The sequence below is a fragment of the Oryzias latipes genome, chromosome 19, assembly GCF_053564925.1.
Source record: "Oryzias latipes strain Hd-rR chromosome 19, Olatipes_Hd-rR_3.1".
NCBI classification, from domain to species: domain Eukaryota; kingdom Metazoa; phylum Chordata; class Actinopteri; order Beloniformes; family Adrianichthyidae; genus Oryzias; species Oryzias latipes.
Window position 1 is genome coordinate 4559553 of NC_136255.1, and position 14729 is coordinate 4574281.

Below are 14729 nucleotides of genomic sequence, written 5' to 3' on the forward strand. Positions count from 1 at the left end.
TACTACATTTGAACCTTACCGTAATGATAAACAACCAGTAAACTGGTTGCTTTATGCTGCTTCATGGTCTTATCCCCCCTCCCCTCCTATTATCACCCTCCTACCCCCCTCTCTAACATCCCTCCCTTTTTCTTCCCTTCTTTCCGTCCGGTCCAACACACAAAATTTTCAAACATGGTTTAAATTTATAAAGTTTGGCCTCAATTACAAAAGGGGTTTATCCAGACATACCTTTGGTTTGTATGAAGATTAATAACCCCTCTTGTTAAAGTAAAATATGTCCAACACAAGAGGCCCTCAGCTCTCATCTGCCTGCCCAGCTGTTGGACAGGACAAGTTAAAAAAAAAAGATTTTATCATCTCTTTATTTGAATCCATCACAGACTGGATAAACATTTATTTTTCTATTCATGAAAAGCAGTAAAGTTGATTTTCTTTATAGCAATAGTTTTAATACAGACTTCATGTAAACTGTTGATAAATTCATACAATAAATCTACAGAATGAAACAATAAAACCTTTATTAACTTTTTCTGATTTTACACATTTAGACATTTGATGGAACTATGAGAAACAGCAACACATTTATACACACAAACACACATAGCAGGGCAGTTTAATACATGTGATAAAAATGTACAACATTCTTTAGAACATAGAAACATACACAAATATACACATAACCTAACTAGGATTAGGGGTGGGGGGGTCACTTGGGTTGGGGTCGGGGTTAGGATTAGTGTCAGGTCAGGGATGGGTGGAGGTTATGCTATGGATGGGGGGGGGGGGGGGGGGGTTGGTTTGGTGGAGGTTAGGGTTAAGATGAGGTCAGGTGATGTGTCAGTCAATGCAGATTTGAGCAGATCTTTGACACCCCCTACTACAGGGGTCAGGGACCCCATTCTTCAGCTCCACCTGGAAAAGGGTGAGGACACAATCAGATCTATTTCCTGTTCTCTTTTTGATGACATGGGCGTTGGTCAAAATGTGGCCATCGTACGACACCACAAACCCGGATCCACTGCTGAACGGCACCCCCCTCCTGGAAGCTCCCATCCTAAACAGAGACAGAAGGGACAGCTGATTTAAAGGACATATATCTCAGGCTATACGTATATGATAATATATTACTTTTTTCTGAATATCTTACTGGGTTGCCATCCTATTGTAGGAATGGCATCGGAGCTGCTGACTGACGCCGCCATGTTCTCTGGCCTCACTGACTGAAGCTTGAGGCACTTCTGTTTTTATTCAAATACAAACCACGTGGGCCAGTTTACAAGTTTTTATAAACGGCACCCCCCTCCTGGAAAACACCATCCTGCAGACAAATAGATCCATGAAGGTCTTTGTTTTCCTGGTCTGAGCTGGAATCTGCATCCAAACTGTACGGCTGCATAGCTCTAATATTTCTGGCTGTTTTTGTTGCTAGGGGAAGGGGGCGAGGTGGCTCCATGCTAATGGCCCCGCCCACAGCTCAGAGGTGAATTTCTAATGAAGTCCTGCTGCTCTGCAGAAACTATGTCCTAGAAAAAGACAGGTTTAGTGATTTTAGCTAAATAATAGTGAAGAGACCACTGGAAACTCTGAAAATGAATGAAAAGATGATCAGAGTGGGACTTTAAACCTTTGATAAAATCCACTAAAGGATATTTAATGTCATTTTTAATGAGAAAGATTTCTACATCATGATCAGTTTTTGTTCTCAATAATGTCAGTTTAAGAGGAAAAAATATTCAGAAAAAAGGCAAATCTTTAGAAAACATGGACCACGTTCTACACAATGGAGTTTGAAGGAAAGTTTGGATCCTGGTTATTAGATAGAGGTCTCAGAAATGTGTGGATGAAATATAATATCAATGGTTAAACAGGGTTAGTGACTAAACCAACAAGAAGCATCCAGAAATTATTTTTTCCCAAACACAGGTGTGCACACAGGATTTGTTAGCTGTCCCATGAACTCTGGACCACAGAACAAATCCTGAAAGTTGAGTTTTTTCAGAAAAAAAAAAAACAACACTTATGGGGAAAAAAAGTAAAAATCTTTTTATTTAAAGCACAAAATGATGAGAATCTTTGTCCTGATAGCAGCAGAAGCCAGCCAGCCTTCAGCTCAGTGAACAGAGACTCAGACACTTTCAGAACAGCTCTATGTGAACCACAGCGCCCCCCCCCCCCCCCCCCCCCCCGCGCGATTAACGAAAATCCACGAATTGTTGACGCTGTTTTAAAACTCCCAGAGCCTCTGCAGAATCAGAACCTTTTTCTGTCGTTTGGGTTCATTTCCACAATCTGGAGATGATGAAGGGCGTTTGGATGGAATCTTAAACGCGTAAACAATACTTGGGGGATTAATGTACTGTTAGACCCCTAAATAATAGTGCAGTATTTGTTCACTAAAGTGATACCTCTCAATTAAATGTGTTGAATATTTATATTTCTATAATCCATTTTGCGTATCTTACTGCCTTACCAACCTGTAAGACTGGAGAGCAACAAAGTCGACTGACGATGACTCTGGTCCTTCTGCCATTTTGATGCTGGCTAAAGTCTCCATACCGCCTCACAGACTCAAACGCCACCTGCTGGTGGAAAGGTGTAACTTCACCCGTAAGGCACTTAAACATTAGGGAAAACATTTGGTTGATGCTATAAAGAATTCAACTAAATGCTTTCCTGTTTTTCTTTATTACAGCTGAGGAAACAAATGAGAGCTCAAAGGCCGCTTTAACATGTTTTACTTTTACAACAGGGATTATGAATCTTCTGACACACCAGATATATATTTGAATTAAGCCATTTTAAAAAAGAAAAAGCATTTCTGGTATTGACTTATATTTTCAGTTATTCTACAGAAACGCTTCCATTCCTACCAGTTCCAGTAGAGTAAGGGTTGTCCAGTGTCCAGCAGAGGGCGCTTGGTGCTTCGCTAGGATCACTTTCATGGTTCAGGGTTGGTTCGCCATCTTGTTTCTTCCGCTCATGGATCTCAGAAAACAATCCGCTTTATTCGGCCCAACCTTCATGGCCCATCAGACAAACATAAAATACACTCAAATAAGCTAAATAAACACCAGGCAGTCAGTACGAATAAATAAAAATAAGGTCGCCTTGTTTTTAATTTTATTTTTTAAACAGAACTATTTCAAGTTACGCATCACGTAATGGCGGTTGGATGTCCGCGCGAGGCCTACATTAACGCGCCAAAACATCTACAACTTGACTAAAAAATCATAAAACAACATAAATTCACTGTCTTAGTCTGCTATTTCACGACATTTACTAATAAAACATTGTTAAATATGAAATTTATGCAAATAAAATATATTTTTAACACACTCACCAAGTCCCGTTGAGTACATGAAAATAGTATTTTTTTCTTCAGGCAAAACCCAACTTCACCACCGAGTAAAATGAACAAAAACCAAACTTTTATCGATCTCTGATCATCTCATCTTCTCCCTCGTTTGATAAACTGCATAATGGCCGCTCTGCTAACGTACAGGAAAGCTCTCACATCTGAAAAAACCTGATTGGCTGTTGTCGGTCACGTGGATCGCGTCACCCAGAGACTGCAAAACTTTTCAAAATAAAAGAGAACAAATATGAAATGACATTTTGAACAATTTCCCATTTATGTTTTTCTTGTATTTTAATATATTTTTATTTTTTGGATTATTTATTTTTAAGGGTATTTTAACCTGGGTTACATTTAGAAGGAATTGTTTTCTCTTCAAAAATTAAGTAAAATGAAATTAAAAATAGAAAATTAATTTCTTGCTTTGGTTGAGACATTGAATGGAACTTTATTTATCTCTCAGGGAGAAATTTACCCATCAAGGAAGCCCAAAGAAAAATAAAGTTATAGTACAATTGCAAATCACCAGATATCAGATCAAACAAATCAGTAAATAGGTACATTTATATATGTGCACATTTTTGATGACCTGATAATACAGAGTTGTGCAGTCTGATAGCAGTGGGAATGACAGACCTGCAGTAGTGCTCGTTTCTACACTGTGGGTGTCTTATTCCACCCACCCACCCATCCATCCATCCATCCATCCATCCATCTATCCATGCTCCACTGCTCTGCACAAGGCGGCCACAGTGCGTGCATGCGAGAAATCCTGGCGGCCCTGCACAGTAAGAAGGAAGAAGCTGGAGGTCTGGGCGTGCGCGGAGAGTCTACGGTGCATCAGCTCACACTGCAGTCGTTGGTTTGATGATGAGGACTAACAAGAACTTAGTTTTCCTCATTGATTAAAGCTGTGATCGCGGTTGATACAGATTTTTAAACCGCCTTTATAGTAAGGATGATAAACACCTCTAAATAAAGTGATTCTGGCTCCTCCCACCACAGAGACTGCAGGATCTGTCAGACTCACCTGTCCATTTCCTCATCCTTGGATGAAAGGCTGATGTTGGCGTCTGACTAAAAGAGTCAAGAAAACACTTATTGAGTTGTAAAAGAATAAAACAAAAAAAAGACCCTTTTAGACGAGGCAAGCACATTTCATGAACACACAAAGGCAATTGCTTTACATAAAACATTAAAAGAAATGGGGCGACAGTGGCTCAGGCGGTTGAGCGGGTCATCCAATGATCAAAGGGTCAGCGGTTCTGTAGCACCCTCGAGGAATTAGCATGAGCACGAGGTGTTTAAAACAGGGTTTATTGGTCTTCACAACCCGTGAGAACTGGCAGCAAAATAAAAAACACAAATATACATCAAAAATAATTCTACAGCTTACAAAATATGAATCTTAAATTATACAAATAAAAGCACACAAACCTCGTGGGCTGACATCCACGAGGGGCTAATTACTCATTTGGCTTCAGCTTTCCTTTAACTTTCTAAATAAACACAATAAACAAATTATTACATTGATAATTCTGTTATACATCGATGTGATCTCTACTGATCTTACCGGAGATCTTCACGTGGCTGCAGCAATGCACTGATAGCTGGGTGCGTAGTTAAATGTGTCCGTGTGGAACTTTAATTGAACTTTGTTCCACATGCTCTCACCACTAGATGGCGCAAATTAAAATATAATTTAGAACAACAGAATAAACACATAAATGTTTGGGACTGTTACAGGTTCAATTCCCGCTCCCACCAGTGAAATGTTGTTGTGTCCTTGGGCAAGACACCTCACCCTCCTTGACTCCAGTGTGGCTCCACTGGTATGTGAATGTGCATGAATGATCCCAGTGATGGTCAGAGGGGCCGTAGGCACAATCTGGCAGCCAGACCTCTGTCAGTCTGCCCCAGGGGCAGCTGTGGCTACAACAGTAGCTTACCACCACCAAGTATGAATGAGGAGTGAATGAATAATGGACACAATGTAAGTGCTTTGAGCATCTGGAAAAGCGCAGAAAAATCCAATCCATTATTATTGTTAAAAAGAACAGAATTTAGATCAAGCATAAACTCCACGGGTCATTTCTGTTGGCTCCAATGTAAAGTTACCAAAGGACACAAAATATTTTCTGTTTTCCAAGCATGAACCAGTAAAGTACTGGCCCATTGAGACCCACCACGTTTTCCAGACATTTGAGTAATAAAACATGCTCAACTGTAACAAATGCAGCAATGAGATCCAATAAAACCAGCACTGACACATTTCCACTGTCCATGTTCAAATGTATATATTAGTCATTGGGAGCAGGCAGCTTGTGGCCCACTCGGCGTATTTTCTACGTGACAAATAAACTCTTTTTCAAGCAACATTTTGTCGTCTGCTCCGGATTCCCAACAATTTGACTAAAGAAATATTCCAAAATGCAAATTTGTTCTAAATTTTCTTTATATGTGTCCTCCAAAATGCTACAAGATTATGTTCAAAACAGCATTGGGTCTTTAGATTCTATCTAGATCAATTCTATCTTTCAGTAGATGGTAGGACAGGCTGAAACCTGTTCTAGTCCAACATCCCCACCTCCTGTACAGCTAAATCAAGACATCGTGCATTTGACATGAACTTTCTGGCCATTTTAAAATAAATCTTTCTGCTATGAATTTGTTTTTTTCAAAAATATGCCCCACTTTTCAGAGAGTTTTTTCATTTCTGCTTGTTTTTCATTGTCTAAATGTCTCTCTGCATTTGTTTCTGTGTTATGTCGACATTTAAACGTCCCTAGAAGTGCAGCCGCCGATCCCATCAAGCCTCGCCGTACTCATGTTTCCATCTTGGTTCCCTACCACAGTCGCTCCTGCAAAAGAGTTCCAGCTTTGGTGAACGCTCAAACCCACCAGGGGGAGTCTGCTTGTTACCTGGCAGCGCAGCAGGGGCATGGGGGAGTGGTCCGCCTCCTCCTGAAAGCCCACGCCGACATCACCAGATGACTTGTCCTGTCCTCTGTATGCAGGTGAAGCTGCTACCTGCCGCTGACAGGTGCTGTCTGCTGTTTTTGTAGCAAAGGTGTAATTCCCTCAGCTGTAGACAGGGGGCACATGGACGTGGTTGACCTGCTGTTGTCTAAGGGCGCAGAGGTTAACAGGACACACACGGCGTCCACACACAAACAGCTGTAAATGCGCCGTCTCTCCTCCAGGGTCACGGCCAAATTGTGTCCATCCTGGTGAAGGTCAGTAACCGGGAGGTTCTGGACAACCATGGCATCTCCCCTGTGTTTGTGGCGGCGCAGTACGGACAGAGGGAAAGCCTGGAGGCTCTCATTTATGCTGGGGATCAGCTGTTTCTGTCTTTGCATTATTGTGTTTTCAAACCTGGAGGAAAACTCCAGATGGCATTTAGACATCAGCTAAACTCATCCGTTCCTGATCCTCTCCCTGCATTTTCCTTTTTTTCTCTTTTCCAGTTTAGTTATTTCTCTTACCTGTGTCACCAGGTGCATCTGGCGCGTCGGTGTTCCCCCTGCGCCTCAGTCACAACTCCACTTAAAAGGGATTCCCCAATAATTGCCGTCAGCCTCTCATCAAGAGAGGTCAGCTCCGGTGTCGTCCCCCCCACCCACCCGTGGCAGACACACTCTGTCGATGGAGCGCTACACATCTTTTCGCCTCGACTTTGATGTCCGACCATTTCTTTTTTATTTCGGCCACGGTCCGAGGTTGTGAGGCTACAGCATTTACGGCGTCTGCCCCCGTTTGTCACTCAGTGCCTTTTTGGCATTAGTAATGCCCACACTGTGCCCTCCAAACAACACTTTTCTCCTCTTTTCCTCCTCGCCAAAGATAACTTCTACTTCACATTGAGTGAAGTTACGTTTTTTTGATTTCCTCTCTGTATTTGCCATGATTTCGCAATCAATGAATATTCATTTGTGGGCGTTTCACAGACTATTTATGGGCAACTATGGGCGTGTCATGGCGCCGCAAAAGCTGCGCTGCATTTAGAATGGTTGTGATTTATTAAGGGAAAGATGCGTAGGATGTGCGTGCGCACGGTTTTATAAATCCGAATATTTCTGTGCGTACGCACGTCCTATGTTTCATCCGTACGCCACTTCTGACGCAAATCCTACGCAAAGTTTTATAAATGAGGCCCCAGGTCTTCTGATGAGGTCCGGCGCCGTCCAACAGCTACCTGCCCCCCCCCCATGACCTTCTGCAGTTCAGGGACATCCCAGAAGCTCATCACAGGCCCCCACTTCCACCGTGACGTCGCAGCAGATCAAGCAGCCCTGAATGATTCGTGGTCCTCCGTCTGTGTTCAGGTGTTGGATTGAGGAAACAAAGCGGGTCTGTGTGTGCAATCTCTGATTGTAACACAACTCCAGCTGCTCCGTGCAGAAGCTGCAGGACTGGATGTTTCATTGGCACGTTTGTTTTATTTCCATCCAACAGCTCAGAACAAGGAGAATAGAAAAACGTCCACACTTTAAATAAATAAAATAGAAATCTTACAAATGAATAAAAAGCAAACAAAATGTTATTCTGTATACTGTTTTGTTTAGCAAAGGGGTCGGCAACCTTTTTTACTCAAAGAGCCATTTGGGACCGCCCCTAATAAAAAAGAAAGCACCCGGAGCCACAACCCGTTTTGACATCATTATATATATTATGCATGTATATATTATTCAATTACGTCATTACGTCGATCGCGATCGACCGGTCGATCTTCAATGACATGAGTGTAGATCACGAGCCAGAAAAGATTTAAAAAAAAAAAGTACTTCTTTAAAATCCACCAGCCAATCAAAATCCTCACTGAGAAGTACGGGACTTGATTGACATGTAGATTGGCCAATCGTACATCATCTGAAGCACACGTCGCTGCAAATGCACATTGTGTCCTTTAAAGGATGATACCGCGGTCGCGTTGGGAGGAGCTACTGGTTCTGGTCTGATCGCTGCATGGAGCGATGCGTTTATCATTGCATGGTAGAAACTGAGAATGTGGAGAGATCAGGTTTATTATTTTGAAGATTTCTACTTGGTAATCATGTTTTCATGTTTGAGTTCATAAAATCATCACAGGGAAAGTCTCTGCTTCAACTCCTGCAGGGAAAGCTGTGTCTCAATCTGACGCCCGTGCTTCCATCTGACAGAGTTTGAAGCCAAAGCCCCTCCTCCGCCTCTTCACCTGCTTTTCCTCTCTACCTGTTCACACCCTCTGCAGCTGAGACTTGTTTCCCCCGCGCTCCTCAGTGTGTCCTACACAGAGAGTGCAAAATACAGTCATCATAGGTTGACACGATAGTCAGGTCGCTCCAGCGCAGCACACGGATGAAAGAGCCGGACGCAGGTTATAGCAGGGATAGAGCGGGTCAAGCAAATGAATGGAAGAAGGCGGCCCACTGAAAAAATATTCAATATTGTACACATTTTATTATTAGTCTGAACTATCTTTTATTTAGAAAAATCTTTTATTTTGCTAAATCAGTACGGAAAAAAAATATCAACAAAAGTTGTGTTGGGCGGTTTTTGGCTGGGTCTGACGGTTTTCAGATGACTTTTGGGCTGGAAAACTGTGACTCTATCTGGCAACACTGGCGCAAACTCTCTGTCATCAGCGAGTTGGTCTCTGCCCCGCAGCACGTCAAGTTCCCGGCAGAAGATCGGAGTGTTTATTGAAGCCGCCCCGCGTGTCTCCTCCTGTTATCAGCCCTGCAGGTCTCTCCCGATAAATACGAGCTCATTACAAAGCTGTTTTTTACGTGGCTCGCGCTTCGTGCGGAGCCAGCAGCGCCTTTGAAATGCCATGAAAAATGAACAAACTAAAATAAAATTGAATTATTATAAAATACTCATTATTTTCCAAAGTCACAGAGAGCCACAACAGAAGGATGAAAGGGCCACATGTGGCTCCGGAGCCATGGGTTGCCGACCCCTGGTATAGCAGATCTTTTCAGAGTAAAATGACCAAAAAGCCACTGTAGTACTTGAATATGTGTATATTTGACCAAATCTGTCTTCATACATGGAGGGTCTGAGCTGCACCTCAGTGTGCAGATGCTTAACAGAACCGCTCGATACTTAGAATTCATCTAGTTCTGGAGAACTGGATGGACTGCGGGACCCTTAACCTGGAGAAGGATGGCGGGTGCGGAGTTGTGTACTTCGTCTTGGCCTGATAGGGAAACTTAGAGCCACTTGCATGAACGGGACGTATTCAAAACAGTCTTGCAGTAACAGCAGCAAAGTTACAGTCACATCACCGTAAAACACCATGTATGAAGAAATCCCCAAAGGTTCATGTTTGCAGAAACAAAACACATCATGCTGTAAACACAATGCTTTAGAAAGAATAGTAATGCCCCCCACCCCCCAAGAAATTAGAGTAAAACAGTATCTGGGATTTACTTTTTGAGACAACGGGTAAAAATGATCTTGTGTGCCTGATCCAACCTGTACAGGATTCCCTGGAAATGTCACCATAAGCCATGTCCGTGGCCTGGAACCAGTTTTCCTGAGTGGATGGTTTTCTCTTTTATACCTTCCAACGCCCAGCTGATACAAATCCAATTAGGTTAAAGAATGGAGACTAAGGTGAAAACAAGACTAATGCAAATAGGGGATTTGTGTTAAACCACTGTCTGAAGAGAAGACCTTTGTGAGAATTGAAACTGTCCCAGACAACAAAAACGCTACATCTTCTCTGACATTTTCTTGTTGAATGTCTGTATTATTGATGAAACAGTGAACCTGCTGAGTTGGCGGTTGACCTTTTGACCTTTTTCCTTCATGGTTCACTCTTCTTGGTCTGACTTGCTTTGCTCCGTTATTCATCTTTGAAAAGCCGCTCAATATTTCCAGGACTGCCCTGCCATTGATCAGTACTGTGTTAATGGTAATAGAAGTCGTTTTGCCAATTTGTGTTTTGGCATCTTGTACATTGGTATGAATAGCAACCATGTTTGAAAGGGCCTATACCATGCTATTCTTAAGCCTTTCGCTCCTTGTGGGTGCCGCCCATTTCATGACGCCAACTGTGTCTGCGTCTCGTCTACATAAACAGGCAACATCCGAACTTTTGCAAAGATAGATGTGCATGTGACATGAGAGCGTTTAGCCGATTATTGCTACCTGAAAGTGGGCCTGTGTGTGTTAGTCTGGGGGCGGTGCTGGCAGCCCTTCCTGGAAGGGGCTGTTCCTCACTTTGTGACATTACAATGTGAGGACCCACTCACTTTCGTGGATTAGGAGGGGCTGGTGCTCAGAGAGCAGGGTTTTAGAGGAATACTCAGAAATGCGTAAATGGATCAAAATACCACTTTGGGGTTCATATTGAGAAATCAACATAATAACACCCTTAAAGCTAAAACAAAGTTGCTTTTGCATGATGAAGGTCATTTTAAAGTCAGAATATATCATGCATCTTGCAAAGCTTAGACTCAGAGTTTTGCTAATTGTGCCTGAACTGCAAATTGTGTTTTAGGTTTGGACCAAAGAACGATGTTTTTAGGAAAAGAATTAAAGCTGTTGATAATCTGGTTTACAGAATGGCACTTAGAGTTTTTCCAATTGGGAGCCTGAAACTTTTTTCTTCAATGATTTGTGATATTTACTGGATTCCAGGAATAACATGAAATCCTCTCCATCTTTTCTCACCTTTGTCATAGTAGGAATAACACGTCAATGTTCATCTTGACCCCATAGGATAGCACAAGGGATCATAGCTCTCTTTTAGTCAGTCGTTCTGACTTCATATGTGCTGTTCTAGGAGAAAACAGGAAGTGCTTTTCACAATCTTTAGTCATCTAAACATCGAAATACTCTTCAAAATTAAATATAATCACTCCTTCAGCTCCATAAATGTGGTATAAAGTGTAGAAAACACAAATATTCAAATGTACAAAATTAAAGAAAAAACAAGTAAAAACGTTTTTCAGTATGAAAATCCCTGAGGATTCAGTCATGATATGGTTAAAACGGCTGTTCAAGTCCCGGCTGGGGGACATGAAAAACAACATCATGTCTGGAGTTTGCATGTTCTCCCCGTGCATGCGTGGGTTTTCTCCGGGATCTCCGGCTTCCTCCCACCGTCCAAAAACATGCTTCATAGGTTAATTGGCATCTCTAAATTGTCCATAGGTATGAGAATGAATAGGTGTGTGATTGAGGACATTCTACCCTGCGACAGACTGGCGACCTGTCCAGGGTGTCCCCTGCCTTCCCCCACATGTGGCCGGGATAGGCTCCAGCAGCCCCGTGACCCCGAAAGGGACTAAACGGAATACAAAAAGGAATGAATGAATACGGCAGAGTTTGTTGATGCGTTCCTCCATTTTGCTGTGCTGCTGTGTCACGTACAGTTCTGCAGGCTGCAGCCAGGGGTTTCTGTCATCTGTGGATACAGTTATTTATTTATCCAGCAGAGGGCGCTCTGCAGTGTGTAATGACACAAACCCATCCGTCTAGTTCCTGCTTTCATGGAAGTGGAGGTTGATTCCTATTTAGCATTATTTGAAGGCATCGCTGGTACTTTGAAGTGGCCCCATGAGATGTGGCCTTTGTTGCTCCACTGTAAGATGAGTGGAAAGGTCCAAGAGGTTGTAGCGTGGCTCCCTGAGGATTCATTCAGTTATGATATGGTTAAAATGTCAGTTTTACAGGCATATGAACCCGTGCCTGAAGCCTATCGCCAAAGGTTGGAGGAGGAGGAGTCCAAAAGAAGTTTACCCGAGAGGCTTGTGGTCTATCTGAATGAGCAGAAAGTTAACTCTGTGACATCAGCAGCGGTGCTGGTTCATGACTACGTGTTGAGTCATAAAACATCCTTCCCTGTGCCAAACAACCACCTGAGAGCCGCTTCTGTACCTCAGCCGACTCACACTGAACTCCATGCATCCAGAGAGACACACGACTGTTTTTATTGTCATAAAACTGGACATGTCATCGCTGACTGCACTCTCTTATGAATCTGAAAACGCTCAACAGAGTCCTTCCAGTCCAAAAGGGGTTGGAGTCATCTGAAAGTCAGGTGAAGGTAAGAAACACCCAGCCACCTGCTTTAAACCTTTTGCTTTTGAAGGTCTTATCTCCCTGAGCAGAAACCGCATTTTGAGGGTTCCCAGACTGTGATTTTAGCAAATGCACCACCGTTTTCTGGTTCATCCTTCTGTGGATATAACTGTATGCTTCGTGGTATTGGCATGGAGATTTCTCCTCTCCCAGTTCACCTTGTCCACCTGAAGTCTTAGTTAATTACAGGTATTTTACAGGCAGTTTGTCTGGACCCGCCCATAAAAGGTGTTACGCTTTTGCTGGGAAATGATGTGGCTGGCAAAAACTGTCTGACAGTTTTTCCATGCCTGTTATTTCAGGAGTCTAGACATAAAATAATGTTGCTGCAGAGAAAAAACAGTTCAGAAAGCTGACTGACTGAGTGAACATGACAGGTTTTCTCATAAACAGGTGACAAGGAGAAAGGACCACACGTCTGTTTTGGAGCGCTCCAGGAAGTCCAAGCTACCTATACGTCTCCAGAACCCGGGGCGTGCAGGTCGGATAGCAGCCGACCCTTCTCACCCTGGACATGGATTACGAAGGCTAAGGTCCATCAGGACCAGAACCTGGAGACATAAGAACAGTTTCTTTCACTCTAAGGTCAGACTCATGAACACCTTTTAACTCCTCCCCCCTTAAACTTTTCACATAAATGTTCAGTCACCAGTCCACTACCCGCACCTTCTCCATCCTCAGTTTGCACTGTTTGCACCATTGTACCTCTATTTATTGCTGTGTCCTTTGTGTTGTTATTTTTTTGCTCACTGTTGTTTATTTTTTTATTCTTAAGTGTTTTTTGTCGCACATTAGCACCGCAGCAAATTCCAAAACTGCCCACTGAAAATGGCAATAAATAATCTTTGAATATTTGACATAAAAAGATCTCAAAAATTGCTGTAATTTGCGTATTTCCTGTTCTGTTTGCTACGTGTAAAATCAGACCACATTTGTCTGTGTCAGTTTCTGAAACATATCTTCAGGCAATCATCATGTCTACTGTTTCCTATTGTCTGCCTGTTTGGTGATTTACAACAAATAAAAGGTGTGAACCACTGAGCCTCAGGTCCATCCTGGACTCCTGGGCTGGATTCACTGCTGCTCTGTGTTTTCACTGTTGAATGCTTTATCGTTTCAGAATGATACAATAAGCCACAGACTCAAAGTGTGCTACCAAGTTTTAAATGGACACACTTCAGCAGCACTCACTGCAATGGCTCTAAAACTCAACCACAACTGGACTCTTGGCTTTACCAGCATTTAGGAACTGCTACAAACAGAAATCCCTCCTTTTTGTGTTCACCTAAACCTGGAATGAACTCCTGCAAGTCATCAGGACTCCAACATCACTAATATGAGGTTCCGTTTGTGCCAAAAATCTGTTTTTGTGTCGACTGTGTACGTCTTTGGTCCACAGTCTGTGTCTACTGACTGAGTTCATTGAACATTGGTCCATGCGTTATGTGTAAAACTTTGCATTTGTCTTTGTTACACCCTGTGTCGTCTGACTTTGTCGTCAGGAAAGTCCTTAGCAACCGTTGCTATTGTCGTTAGCTACGATGTTTCCCCGTGTCTTGTCGTTAGATCTTGTTGTTGTTCAAATTTTGCCAAAGTCGTCAGAAAAGTCCTTTGTACGGCCAGGTAAATTTTTTCCTGTACTACCTCGGAACGAAAAAATAAATGTTTATTAAAGCCGGCGCTAGGGTTAACCATGACAAACACATTTTTTAAAATGACCTTTATTGCCAGAAAGAGGGGGGGTCGCATGCATACAACACTTTCACGTTCCCGCGACTCTTGCTAATTGTTTCAAGTTCGTTAGAGTCTGGCTTCAATTAAATTTTGAGATGAAACTACTATTTAAGTCTTTTAAAAAATAACTGATCTTTATCAAAAATGTCGTCACAAATCGGGTGGATAAACGAGGAGCAGACGGGCCAAAATCTTTGACTGGATTTTGATCTTTTCTTTTCAATCTGTTATGTATTTATATGACCATGAGGTGGCGCTCTCGGGACCAGTATAATGCTCTTGGGCGCCTCTGCTCATCGTTTATCCATCAGATTTGTAAGAACATGTTGGATAAAGATCAGTTACTTTTCAAAAGAAGTTTAAATAATAGTTTCATCACCGGATTTAACTGAAGACATACTCTAAATAACTTAATACTAAATAACTTAAAACGGGAACATGAAACCGTTGTACGCATGCACTCCCCCCCCCCCCCCCCTTTCTGGCAGTGTGCGTTTGCAGGAATATCAATAAAGTTTTGTTTTTTTAAACGTGTTTTGTTCCGTGGTAGTACAGGAAA

General features: G+C 42.5%; 1 long non-coding RNA gene across 6 annotated transcripts; it reads right to left on the bottom strand.

Moving 5' to 3' along the window:
- Nucleotides 1–348: 348 nt before the first annotated feature.
- LOC144988037 (uncharacterized) lies at nt 349–5862 on the bottom strand. 6 transcript variants are annotated; one of them, XR_013651768.1, is made up of 8 exons: nt 4932–5834; nt 4796–4857; nt 4389–4435; nt 3344–4139; nt 2874–3020; nt 2478–2585; nt 1151–1321; nt 349–1057 (listed from the first exon to the last, which is right to left on the bottom strand). It is a non-coding gene; the product is annotated as an uncharacterized LOC144988037 (long non-coding RNA). The 6 variants fall into 6 exon arrangements; XR_013651769.1 differs by having other exon boundaries at nt 3344–4700; nt 4932–5862; XR_013651767.1 differs by having other exon boundaries at nt 4389–4700; nt 4796–5850.
- Nucleotides 5863–14729: the final 8867 nt, after the last annotated feature.